Below are 13,820 nucleotides of genomic sequence, written 5' to 3' on the forward strand. Positions count from 1 at the left end.
GGAGGAGACACCGGGTCAAAACTTCTGGACAGGGCATTCGCTTTAACATTTTTGGACCCCGGTCGAAAAGTAATGGAGAAATTAAATCGTGAAAAAAAAAGTGACCAACGGGCTTGTCTAGGAGTAAGCTTCTTAGCAGATTCAAGGTATGCTAAATTTTTGTGATTCGTGATAACAGTGATAGGGTGAGCCGCCCCTTCCAAAAAGTGCCTCTGTTCTTCGAATGCCAGCTTGACCGCAAGAAGTTCTCTATTGCCTACATCATTGTTTCTCTCGGCGGAAGAGAACTTCTTGGAGAAGAAGGCACAGGTTTTGAGATTAGTGAGGGTGGCCGGACCCTGGGCTGGGACAACACTGCCCCCAGCCCCACTTCAGAAGCATCCACCTCTACAATAAAAGGTCTGGACGGGTCGGGCTGAACCAACACCGGGGCTGACATGAAACACTTCTTAAGCACTGAGAAGGACTCCTTAGCAAGTCCCGACCAATTTTTTACATCAGCACCCTTCCGGGTAACATCCGTCAGGGGTTTAACCACTTGTGAGAAACCTTTAATGAATCTCCGGTAATAGTTCGCAAACCCTAAAAAGCGCTGGAGCCCCTTGAGATCTCGAAGCTGAACCCAGTCTGCAATCGCCAGCATCTTCTTAGGATCCATACGAAACCCCACACTGGACAAAATCAGCCCCAAAAAAGACAGTTCTTGTACGAAAAACGAAAATTTTTCTAATTTCACAAACAATTGGTTCTCTCTGAGTCTCTGGAGAACTGTCCATAGATGTTGCAAGTGAGACTGACTGTCCAGGGAATATACCAAAATATCATCCAAATAAATAACAACAAAACGGCCTATCAGGTCTGAAAACACCACATTGATAAAGTTCTGGAAAATAGCAGGGGCATTAGTTATCCCAAACGGCATAACCAGATTTTCAAAGAGTCCATTCGTCCCCTTCCCGAACCCTTATCAGGTTGTAGGCCCCCCGGAGATCTAATTTGGAGTCAGGGACGTGGCAGGAGTCAGAATATCGGAGAAGCAGATACACAGTACAGAATCAAAAGGCAAAATCACACCGGGGAACAGAACCGAGTCAGAACCATACAAGCAAGCTAGAATACAGGCACAAGCACACAGAGGTCAACACACTCAGCCAATAGCAAAAGTATAACTGACAGACATTGGAGCTTCCCAGGGCTATAAGAAGCTCTCCCCGAATCAAAGAGAGGCCAATAATAAGCCCCAGGTGTGCAGGTCAGAGTCTGCACTGTGATCAAAATATTAACCCCTGGCGTGCAGGTGAAACCCTGCACTGTGATCATGACAGGGGGGAGCCACGCATACCAGGACATTGACAAGGGGAGCCACACATATCAGAACAGGGATGTTAGAGGTCGAGTGCCCTCCTCTGCACAGGGGGAATCTCAGACCATCTCTGCTGCGGTCTCCCATTCTTCTCCTGCCGCAGTGGAGCCTGCTCAGCGGAGACGTCGGTCCCAGCATCTTGCTCAGTCCCACTCTGTACAAAGAGTTACTGCTGCTTTTCCTGCTTCTGCTATTAAAGTCAGTGCTGGGCAGCGGCGAGCAGACGCTTCTGGGACTAAGTCCTGCTCTTCTCGTTCTGAGCATGCCCTGAGTAAGATCTCTCAGTGGAGATCGAGGGTCACATGGTCAGATACTGCAGCTAAGTCCATTGGTCCTTTCAGGAAGGTCCTGTAGGTGCTAGCACTAAGTCCTGCTTGGCACACACTGAGCATGCCCAGGGCAAGATCTCTCAGTGGAGATTTACGGTCACACGCTCAGGTATGGCAGCCTCTCATTGGTCCTTCTAGGAAGGTCTTTTACTTGCTGCAGCTATATAAGGCTCGCATGGCCGCATGGCTAGTATTGCTTTCATTTATGTACTTTGCGCCAGTGTGGTCTTGTATGAGTGCGTTCAGGGACCCGGCTGAAATAAGCCCCTAGAATGCTGGCACCTCCGGCGAGGAGTTTCGTGTGCGTGCAAGACCACTGACTGCTCTTGTTTAGACAGTCAGCCTGTGCCTCTGTGGAGTTTAACAGGGCGCAGCGCTTTGTGTTCACGGCTGCTCTGTGAAGTAACAGAGTTAGCTAACACTGCCATTAGTTCCGCTATTTGCTAGCAGCAGGTTCTCCTGCACAGTGGACCCCGGGCTGCGAACGCATCTATCCTAATAAAATATATACTTTCATTAGGTGCGTTCCGCTAGCCCTATCATAACATAATACTAGCGCCAGGGTCTGGCTAGTAAATGGCGGACATACAGCAGTCTTTGCGGTATATCCAGCGGCTGGAGGGTAGGTTGGCGGCTCTCGAGAGCTCAACCTAAGCTGTGGATATTTCCGCAGTTGCTGTACAGGCTGCTAGAGTGGCTGCAGCAACTTTGTCCACTGCCACCCCTGTTCCAACATTTTCGCGCCTCCCGCTCCCAGAAAAATTTTCTGGAGAAAGCAGATCTTGTAGGGGATTCGTGAGTCAGTGCTCTATTCACCTTGAGCTTCTGGCTGCACGTTTTCCCACAGAGCGGGCTAAGGTGGGATTTATTGTGTCCCTCTTGTCGGACAGGGCGTTGGAATGGGCTACGCCGCTGTGGGAGCGTGGCGATCATGTGGTGCAGAGTGCTCCGTTGTTTATGAGCACTCTGAAACCGGTCTTCCTAGGACCTCAAGTCACCCATGATACGGCGCTCCAACTGCTGGCATTAACTCAGGGTGAGTCCTTGGTCAGCCAATTCGCCATCCGTTTCCGAACTTTAGCTTCAGAGCTGGAGTGGTCGGATAAAGCCCTTATCCCCATATTTTGGAGGGGGCTGGCTGATCACGTTAAGGACGCTCTGGCCACTAGGGAGATTCCAGCCACACTGGAGGAGTTAATAACTGTCTCTACCCGCATTGACCTCCGTTTTAACGAGCGGAGATTTGAGCGAGCCCAGTGTAGGCAGAGGTTTCGGCTGGCTCCCACCTTCGCCAGACCTCTGGAATCTCCGGTCCTGGTTCCTGAGTCACATGAGGCCAGGGAGGTGTCACAAGCGGATTCTAAGTCCCGGACCGCTTGGGCATCCAAGGTTCGTCATGTTTGCCAGCTGTCTGGACATCTTGCCACCAGATGTTCTCAGCGGTCGAGGAGGGGGAGGTACACTAGATACGGCGACGTTTGCCTCAAAATTGTCCTTTAAGAGGACAATTAACATTGGCTCATCTTCCCACTCAGTAGAGCTCTGCGTGGATTCTGGGGCAGAGGGCAATTTCATGTCTTCCGCCTTTGCCCAACGTCACGCAATACCCCTGGTTATGCTAGCGCAACCAGTTACGGTACGAGTGATGAATGGGTCGACACTACCTTCACAGATAACTCACCAGACCATTCCTTTTACTCTGTCCATGTCGCCATCCCATCAGGAGACAATATCTCTGCTCGTCATACCTGAGGGTATTAATGAGGTCCTGTTGGGGATACCTTGGTTACGGTACCACTCTCCACATATCGAGTGGTCTTCTGGCAGAATTTTGGGATGGGGTGAGTCTTGTGAGGGTAGGTGTCAAAGGGAGTGCGGTCAGGTTGCTACTACTGAGGTACCCGCAGATCTATCCTCTCTCCCCAAGCAATTCTGGTCTCATGCGGACGTGTTCTCCAAAAAGGCGCCGGAGACCCTTCCGCCTCACCGCCCCTATGACTGTCCTATTGACCTCTTGCCTGGTGCTGAGCCTCCCCGGGGTCGAGTTTATCCGTTATCTCTCCCGGAGACGGAGGCTATGTCTCAGTACATCCAAGAAAATCTGGCAAGAGGGTTCATCAGGAAGTCAGTGTCGCCTGCTGGGGCTGGGTTCTTCTTTGTTCAGAAGAAGAATGGGGAACTGCATCCATGTATTGACTACAGGGGGACATCACCGTTAAGAACAAATACCCATTACCCCTAATATCTGAGCTTTTTGATAGGCTACGGGGGGCAAGCGTATTTACAAAATTAGATCTGCGGGGTGCTTACAATCTGATTCGCATCCGTGAGGGGGACGAATGGAAGACGGCTTTTAACACCAGGGATGGGCACTATGAGTATCTGGTGATGCCCTTCGGGCTCTGTAATGCCCCAGCCGTTTTCCAAGACTTTGTGAACGACATCTTCCGGGATATGCTCACCACCTCGGTCGTAGTCTATCTGGATGATATTCTCATCTACTCTCCAGATATCGACTCCCATCGGAGAGATGTTCGCAAAGTCTTCGACCTCTTACGGGCAAACTCCCTCTATGCCAAGTTGGAGAAGTGTGTGTTTGAGCAGGAGTCCTTGCCATTTCTTGGTTATATCATCTCTGCCCAGGGTTTGGCTATGGATCCTGCCAAGCTACAGGCTGTGATGGACTGGCAGGAACCCCATTCTCTTAAAGCGGTGCAGCGCTTTATGGGGTTCATTAACTACTATCGACAGTTCATTCCACACTTCTCAACGTTGGTAGCTCCCTTGGTTGCCCTTACCAAGAAGGGAGCAAATCCCAAATTGTGGTCTGTGGAGGTCTCCAAGGCCTTTAATTCCATAAAGTCACATTTCGCTAGCGCTCCCATCCTACATCGCCCTGATGTAGACAAACCCTTTATCATGGAGGTGGATGCCTCATCTGTTGGTGCAGGAGCAGTCCTCTTCCAAAAGGATGCTCAAGGTCGGAAGCATCCTTGCTTCTTCTTTTCAAAGACCTTTTCACCAGCAGAGAGGAATTATTCCATCGGGGACAGGGAGTTGCTGGCCATGAAATTGGCCTTCTCGGAGTGGAGACATCTCTTGGAGGGAGCTCGTTTTCCTTTCCAAGTCTTCACAGACCATAAAAATCTGGTGTACCTACAGACAGCCCAGCGGTTAAATTCTCGCCAGGCTAGATGGTCCTTGTTCTTCTCCCGGTTCCATTTCACCCTCCATTTTCTTTCTGGGGAGAAGAACATTCGTGCTGACGCTCTCTCTCGCTCCGTGGTGTCATCAGTGGAGGAGGAAGAGGAGCCTCGGCTTATTGTCCCCACTGAGAGCCTGAGAACCGTAGCCCTGGTTTCGCTAGAGTCTGTGCCTTCGGGCAAGACTTTTGTACCACCCAATTTGCGACCGGAGGTTCTCTCGTGGGCTCATTCGTCCAGGGTGGGTGGTCATTTTGGGACAAAAAGGACATCTGAGCTTTTGGCGAAGACGTATTGGTGGCCACATATGGTGCGTGATGTCAGGGATTATATTCTGGCGTGTGTCTCCTGTGCCAAAAATAAGTCTCCTCGACAACGGCCAGCTGGGTTACTCTATCCATTGCCGGTGGCAGACAGGCCCTGGGAGATGGTCGGGATGGACTTTGTGGTGGGTTTGCCCAAGTCTCGGGGCTGTACCATCATTTGGGTTATCACCGATCACTTCTCCAAAATGGTGCATTTGGTGCCGCTTCCGCGGTTACCTTCGGCACGGGCTTTGGCAGCATTGTTCATAAAGCACATCTTTCGCCTACACGGTATGCCAGACAAGATTGTCAGTGACCGGGGTCCCCAGTTTGTGTTTCGGTTCTGGAGAGAGCTTTGTCGTCTTCTCAGCATTGAGTTAAATCTCTCCTCCGCATATCATCCCGAGACGAATGGATTGGTAGAGAGGGCCAATCAGACCTTGGTCACATATGTGTGACATTTTGTTTCAGCCAGACAGGATGACTGGGCATCCTTGCTACCATGGGCAGAGTTTGCGCTGAACAATGCAGTTGCCGACTCCACTGGACAAACCCCATTCCTCCTCAACTATGGTCAGCATCCGTGGGTACCTGTGCCTATGCCCGTGTCTTCTGCTGACTCCAGGGTGGCAGACTGGGCTGTGGAAGCACGAGATATTTGGGACCGCACTCAGGATGCCATTCAGGCCTGCAAGGAGAGAATGAGGTCCTCCGCTGATGCACATCGGCGCCCCGCTCCGACCTTTGCTCCTGGCGACTTAGTGTGGCTCTCCGCCCGTAACATCAGCCTGTGAGTGGAGTCCTCTAAGTTTGCACCTCACTACTTGGGTCCTTTCAAGGTCCTCGAACAGGTTAATCCTGTGGTCTATCGTTTGGCCCTTCCGCCACGCCTGGGTATCACCGACACCTTTCATGTGTCCCTCTTGAAACCCGTATACATGTCCCGGTTTTCCGAGTCATCTGCTGGGACATCGGGTTCGTCTACGGACGATTACGAGGTGAACGCTATTTTGGGGTGCAAGGTGGTACGTGGCAAAACATTTTATTTGGTGGATTGGAAGGGTTATGGTCCTGAGAGTCTGTTGAGCACATTCGGGCTCCGCAGCTCATTGCTGCCTTCGAGCGTCGCGAGGCCCAAGGAGGTAGGCCCTAGGAGGGGGGGTAATTTTAGGGGTCAAGTTCCCGCCTCTGCACAGGGGGAATCTCGGACCATCTCCGCTGCGGTCTCCCATTCTTCTCCTGCCGCAGTGGAGCCTACTCAGCGGAGACGTCGGTCCCAGCATCTTGCTCAGTCCCACTCTGTACAAAGAGTTACTGCTGCTTTTCCTGCTTCTGCCATTAAAGTCAGTGCTGGGCAGCGGCGAGCAGACGCTTCTGGGACTAAGTCCTGCTCTTCTCGTTCTGAGCATGCCCTGAGTAAGATCTCTCAGTGGAGATCGAGGGTCACATGGTCAGATACTGCAGCTAAGTCCATTGGTCCTTTCAGGAAGGTCCTGTAGGTGCTAGCACTAAGTCCTGCTTGGCACACACTGAGCATGCCCAGGGCAAGATCTCTCAGTGGAGATTTACGGTCACACGCTCAGGTATGGCAGCCTCTCATTGGTCCTTCTAGGAAGGTCTTTTACTTGCTGCAGCTATATAAGGCTCGCATGGCCACACGGCCATGCGCTAGTATTGCTTTCATTTATGTACTTTGCGCCAGTGTGGTCTTGTATGAGTGCGTTCAGGGACCTGGCCAAAATAAGCCCCTAGAATGCTGGCACCTCCGGCGAGGAGTTTCGTGTGCGTGCAAGACCACTGACTGCTCTTGTTTAGACAGTCAGCCTGTGCCTCTGTGGAGTTTAACAGGGCGCAGCGCTTTGTGTTCACGGCTGCTCTGTGAAGTAACAGAGTTAGCTAACACTGCCATTAGTTCCGCTATTTGCTAGCAGCAGGTTCTCCTTCACGGTGGACCCCGGGCTGCGAACGCATCTATCCTAATAAAATATATACTTTCATTAGGTGCGTTCCGCTAGCCCTATCATAACAAGGGATAAGGGGACAATGCATACCCGGCTTATACTCGAGTCAATAAGCTTACCCAGTTTTCTGTGGCAAAATTAGGTGCCTCGGCTTATACTCGGGTCGGCTTATACTCGAATATATACAGCATATGTTTTTTATCTTTTATATTTTAAAAATTACAAAAAGGAAAAATGTCTGATGCAAAGGTACCCTGCATGATTAGTACCTAGTAGCATCCCCTTTTGCAAGTATCACAGCTTTGAAACACTTTTTTAACCATCAAAGAGTCTTTCAATTCTTGTTTTAGGGATTTGTATTCATTCTTCCCTGGAAAAGTAGCATAGTAACATAGTTTGCAAGGCCGAAAAAAGACATTTGTCCATCCAGTTCAGCCTGTTTTCCGTCAGAATAAATCCCCAGATCTACGTCCTTCTAAAGAACCTCATAACTGTAAGATACAATATTGTTACGCTCCAGGAAGTCATCCAGGCCTCTCTTGAACCCCTGAGTTTGCCATCACCACCTCCTCAGGCAAGGAATTCCAGAATCTCACTGCCCTAACAGTAAAGAATTCTCTTCTATGTTGGTGGAAAAACCTTCATTCCTCCAAACGCAGAGAATGCCCCCTTGTGACTGTCACCTTCCTTGGTATAAACAGATCCTCAGAGAGATATTTGCATTGTCCCTTAATATACTTATACATGGTTATTAGATTGCCCCGCAGTCGTCTTTTTTCTAGACTAAATAATCCTAATTTTGCTAATCTCTCTGGGTATTGTAGTTCCCCCATCTTCCAGTTCTGTGAGATTCCTGGATTGTCTTGCATGCACTGCTATTTTGAGCTCTCATAAAAGATTTTCAATGATGTTGAAAAAATATTGGTAGTATGCCTTAAAGGGTTGCCATGTCCCGTAACTGCGCACCCCTTTTATAAAAAACATAAAGACATGATGACAAATAAAACTCTTAAAGGGCCACTGTCACCCCCTCCAGCCTTTATAAACTAAAAGAGCCACCTTGTGCAGCAGTAATGCTGCATTCTAACAAGGTGGCTCTTTTAGTTTTAGGCGCATGTATTACCAAAATAAAGCTTTTTATATTTTCGCCAAAATACCTTTCTTTCGCCAGGGAGGCAGGTCCTCACCCCCCTGCTTGTAACGCCACATTGCTGTCACTCAAATCTTCAGGGGTGCAGGGCACCGCCCCCTCAGCGCTGTTTACCCATGAAATCCGGCGCCTGCGCTGTGTATCGCTGTTTGGTGCAGGCGCAGAGAGCTCTGGCCATCTGACGGCACAGCCAGGCTTGCAGACTGCGCCTGTGCGGGCAGTGCGGCCACCCACCTTGGTAATCCCAGCCCCACAGTGTGTTATGCATTATGCAGAGTGCTGGGTTGGGATTCACAAGCAGGGCGGCCGCACACCAAACAGCGATACACAGCGCAGGCACCGGATTTCATGGGTAAACAGCGCTGAGGGGGCGGTGCCCGGCACCCCTGAAGATTTGAGTGACGGCAATGTGGCGTTACAAGCAGGGGGGTGAGGACCTGCCTCCCTGGCGAAAGAAAGGTATTTTGGCGAAAATATAAAAAGCTTTATTTTGGTAATACATGCACTTAAAACTAAAAGAGCCACCTTGTTAGAATGCTGCACAAGGTGGCTCTTTCAGTTTATAACGGCTGGAGGGGGTGACAGTGGCCCTTTAACAGGAAAAAAGTGCGGGAGTGGGGGAGAAAATTTCATACATTGGATTTGCAGGTTATTGTACGTTAAATTGCATCAAAATGAAACAAGAGTCTTGTAATAAAATGGTGCCCAAAATTCATCATAATCAGCTTGAAGAAGGTATTTTTTTTCTAAATATAGGAACAAATATTAAATATAAATAAATATTAAATAATAACTAGCAGCAAGGACCCTAAAAGAGAGGCAGATGGAAAGTCCCCAACCCCACCTGGCAGGGTGGATCCCCTGAAAGCCTCCAGGCAAGCCGGACTCAATCCGTCATCTGTAATTGGTACCCCAGATTGCATCTACTTTCAAGTCAAAGGTAAAGAAAACTGCACCTCTGTGTGTCCTTCACTTATTCTCTGCACCCCAACGTTCACCACCATCTGAACAATCTATATATATAATCGTCTAAGGGGCACTTCCGTCTGTTTGCTTGTCTGTCTGTCTGTCTATCACAGAAATTCAGCGACGCTGACTGGTCGCGGCTGACAGGCCACGACCAATCAGGGATGGGCACAGTCCGGCAGAGAATTCTCCCCTTCCTACTCTCCGTCAGTGCCCCCTCCATACTCCCCTCCAGTCAGCGCTCACACAGGGTTAATGGCTGTGTTACACCGCGTTATGCCGCGGTTTAGCAGTCTGCTAACGCTGCTATTAACCCTGTGTGACCAACTTTTTACTATTGATGCTGCCTATGCAGCATCAATAGTAAAAAGATCTAATGTTAAAAATAATGAAAAAAAATAAAAAATCATTATATACTCACCTTCCGGCGTCTTTCCCGCTCCTCGTGACGCTCGCGAGGAGTATCGGTAAACGCCTGGGCTGGATCCAGGGGCCGACGGAAGGAGAGTATATAACTATTTTTTATTTTAATTATTTTTTTAACAGGGATATGGTGCCCACATAGCTATATACTACGTGGGCTGTGTTATACACTACATCTCTGTGCTATATACTACGTGGCTGTGGTATATATTACGTGGCTGGGCAATATACTACATCGCTGTGCTCTATACTACGTGGCCTGTGTTATATACTGCATGGGCTGTGTTATATACAACGTCTCTGTGTTATATACTACGTGCCTGTGCTACTGTATATACTACGTGGCTGTACAATATATTACGTGGCTGTGCAATATACTACGTGGCTGTGCAATATATTATGCGGCTGGGCAATATACTACGTGTCTGTGCTATATACTACGTGGGCTGTGCTATATACTACGAGCATCATAAGTAGTATTCTGCAGCAGAAAAAATCCAAAGAAAAAAAGCAAACCAGCACCACATATACAGTATAGCTACACAAATTATGCTGACAATTTTATCCAAATTTATCAAGGAAGACGTTTTAAACTCAACTACAAATGAGCGACTTTATTCAAGCGGAATTTAATTCTCTTTGAATTTTACAAAAATTTATATTCTCCAGAACACTGATTTTGTTTTTGCAATTCGCTCCTCTCTAATTGAGTAAAATGGCCACCAGCTGTGGCCATAGAGAGTCAGAGAAACAGTTAAAAATAAATAAATGATAATACTCACCTCACCACTCATCAGTCCCACCACCCCCACACTCCATCGTCCAGTGCGCCAGCCATCTTCTTTTCTCCTTCTCCTGTCATGCATGTCTTCTTCTGCACTTCACTCCATGCTGCAGCTTCAATTGCTGACTAGGCCTCTGATGTCACTGCGCTTTGTACCATCACAGCGCATGTTATCACTTCACGACATTATGACTTGGGCCACCTGAGGTTTAGTCAACGCAGTGAAGTCAGAGGCCAACTCGTGCTGAAGCCTGGAGTGAAGTGATTGAAAAGGATGAACAGGAGAGAAAGTGAAGAGGCACAGAGGATTGAAAACTGGGCTGTAGGAGTGGCAGGACAGGTGAGCGGTGAAGAGAGTATAAGACTACGTTCAGACTGGCATTTTTGTTGCGTTGTTTTTCTGCAGCAAAACCTACTCTCTTGGCAGTAAAGAAGCTTCAGAAAAAAAGCAGATTTTGCTTGGTTTTTCTTGCCGTTTTTGCTGCGTTTTTTGTTGTCATGCTACATTTGTCTCTTGTGCATGCTGGCAAAGTTTAGTGCCGAAAAAAAAACATATTCTACTCCATAAGGTTTAGGCACAAAAAATGCTGCAAAACCTGATACCTGCATTTTTTCACCACCCATTACTTTCAATGGTTGAAAAACTCAGAAAAACGTGACATCCTCTATTCTGCAAAAACCAAGCATAGCATAAAAAACTGAGGACAAAAAACAATGTATGTGCATGAGATCTATGAAATCCCATAGGCTTTGCTGAAACTGTAAAATGCATCTGAAAATCTTCATTAAAAAAGCCACAAAATTGCCACTTGTGAACATACCCTTAATATTTTCTGTAGAGAGTTCAGAGCATAGTAAGGAGCATTCAATTCACAAAGAATAACTTCCCTGCAAATCAAATTTCCCTGTAAAATTCACACGAATAAGGCTACGTTCACATTTGCGTTGTGCGCCGCAGCGTCGGCGCCGCAGCGCACAACGCAAACAAAAACGCAGCAAAACGCATGCACAACGCTGCGTTTTGCGCCGCATGCGTCCTTTTTTTCATTGATTTTGGACGCAGCAAAAATGCAACTTGCTGCGTCCTCTGCGCCCAGACGCGGGCGCCGCAGGGACGCATGCGGCGCAAAACGCAAGTGCGACGCATGTCCATGCGCCCCCATGTTAAATATAGGGGCGCATGACGCATGCGGCGACGCTGCGGCGCTGACCGCAAATGTGAACGTAGCATTACTGAATTTGAATCTTTGTACAATCATTTCTAGGCTCTGTCCATAGTACAGAGAAGTAATACAATTGCATTGTATCAATCTATGGCTCAATTTTCATATAGAGGCACACAAATATATTTCTCTAAAGAAAGTACATACAATTGCCCTAAATAGTGAAGGGCCCTCTTTAACAGACAAAAAACCTACAGAGCATTAGGTTGAAACATCAGTGTATCCGTATATGTAAAGTTTAGAGATATACACTTAAGGGAGGCAAAATAGCAAAAAAGTTTGGCCATGGGTTACAACAAGACGAGTGAAGCACAAAGTAGCAGAGTGACAAAATCTGAGTGTGACTGGCCAAATGGAACAGCCCAATGCGCATTTCGCATACTGCTTCTTCTAGGGGGTGGCTTGTGGGCAGAATCTATATTATAACTCATTAATAATGATGAATGCGGTATGTTGTGGCGCTCCCATCGACTGCGCCAAGACTGGAAGTCCCTGGGTATGTCTGATGTCACCGCTACCCACCTACACCAGATTGGTCAAATGATGTAGGAGGGGAGAGGCGAGGCTACAGAGAGGCGCAACTGGACGCAGGGTAGAAGATGCGAACGCACACCATTGGGTGCATGGTATATGGTGACCATAGCAACTGAAGGTGATCATCCACCGCAAGAATAAAAGGATGCTGGTATGGTATGTCATGATGCTGGTATGGCATGTTACTGAATACAGAGTGTAATGCTACCAAGGAGGCGGAACTAGAGTGGACCCTCTGGACCGTGGAAAGGACCTACCCCTGGGCGAGCAGACCTAGTGAGACCGACCCCTATACAGGGACCGTCAGGAGCAGGCCCAGAGGTCACCAGACCACAGTAGCAGATACCGAGAGGGACGGCTCAGAAGGAGGGAAGGGAATGAGAAAAAAACAAAGAAAGTACTGGAGACGGTAATACTGGGACCAGGACGACAGGAGCAACTGCAACGGAAAATACACGCACAAAGGTACAGGAAAACAGGGAAGCTGGAACGAAGGCGGATCTGCAGGGAGAAAGAGAGAGAGAGAGGATAAAGGGAAATGAACGATAAGAAATGCAAACAGAGGCAGAGGAGAGCACGGACACAGGATAACGCAGGACGACGTGAATAGCACGGAGATGCCAGGCATTAGCGAGCAGAGGGGCCAGAGACATAAGCGAAAAGCAAATGACGATCAGGCGCCACCATGCAGGGGAGACGGCCTGATATACCAGATACCTCACCCGGATTGGCTGGAAGAGATCACCGGATCCAGGTATCCAATGTTAGGAGTCGAGTTCCCGCCACTGCACAGGGGGAATCTTGAACCATGTCTGCCGCGGTCTCCCATTCTTCTCCAGCCGCAGTGGAGTCTGCTCAGCGGAGATGTTGGTCCCAGCGTCTTGCTCAGTCTCACTCTGTGCATAGGGTTACTGCTGCCTTTCCAGCTTCTGCCATTGAAGCCAGTGCTGGGCAGCGGCGAGCAGATGCTTTTGGGACTAAGTCCTGCTTTTCCCCTTCTGAGCATGCCGAGGGCAAGATCTCCCGTTGGAGATCGAGGGTCACATGCTCAGATACTGCAGCAGATCCCATTGGTCCTCCAGGAAGGTCCTGAAGGTGCTCAACTTCTGTGGCAGCCTCCCATTGGTCCTTCTGGGAAGGTCCTGTACATGCTGCAGCTATAAAATGTTCGCATGACCGCACGGCCATGCGCTAGTGTCAACTTGTAAACGTGTGTGTGTTGATGAGTGAAAGTCGTTCATTAATTATCCCCTCCCTTGTGTATGACTGCTCGCGTAAGGTGGATGATTGCTATCTAGCGCCCGACTTAGCCATCAGCACGTAACACACAAAACAGCGTCTAATTGCTGTGACCACCAGAGCGGCGCCGTGCGCTTTCACAGCGCTTTCCTGACCCAAGCCTGGATGGTTAGTGGCGTCTGCCAGTTCGGCACCGCACGCACTCTCGTGCATCTTTATTATTATTTCTTTCACTCTGACACCCCAGTTGCGGTGTCGAGCGCAAGAGGTCTATATGAACTCAAATCCTGTGTCTTGGGATTGAGTTCTGAGACTCCTTGCTTGCGCTCTTGGTGCGGTA

Source organism: Ranitomeya variabilis, chromosome 1, assembly GCF_051348905.1.
Source record: "Ranitomeya variabilis isolate aRanVar5 chromosome 1, aRanVar5.hap1, whole genome shotgun sequence".
In the NCBI taxonomy this organism is placed as follows: domain Eukaryota; kingdom Metazoa; phylum Chordata; class Amphibia; order Anura; family Dendrobatidae; genus Ranitomeya; species Ranitomeya variabilis.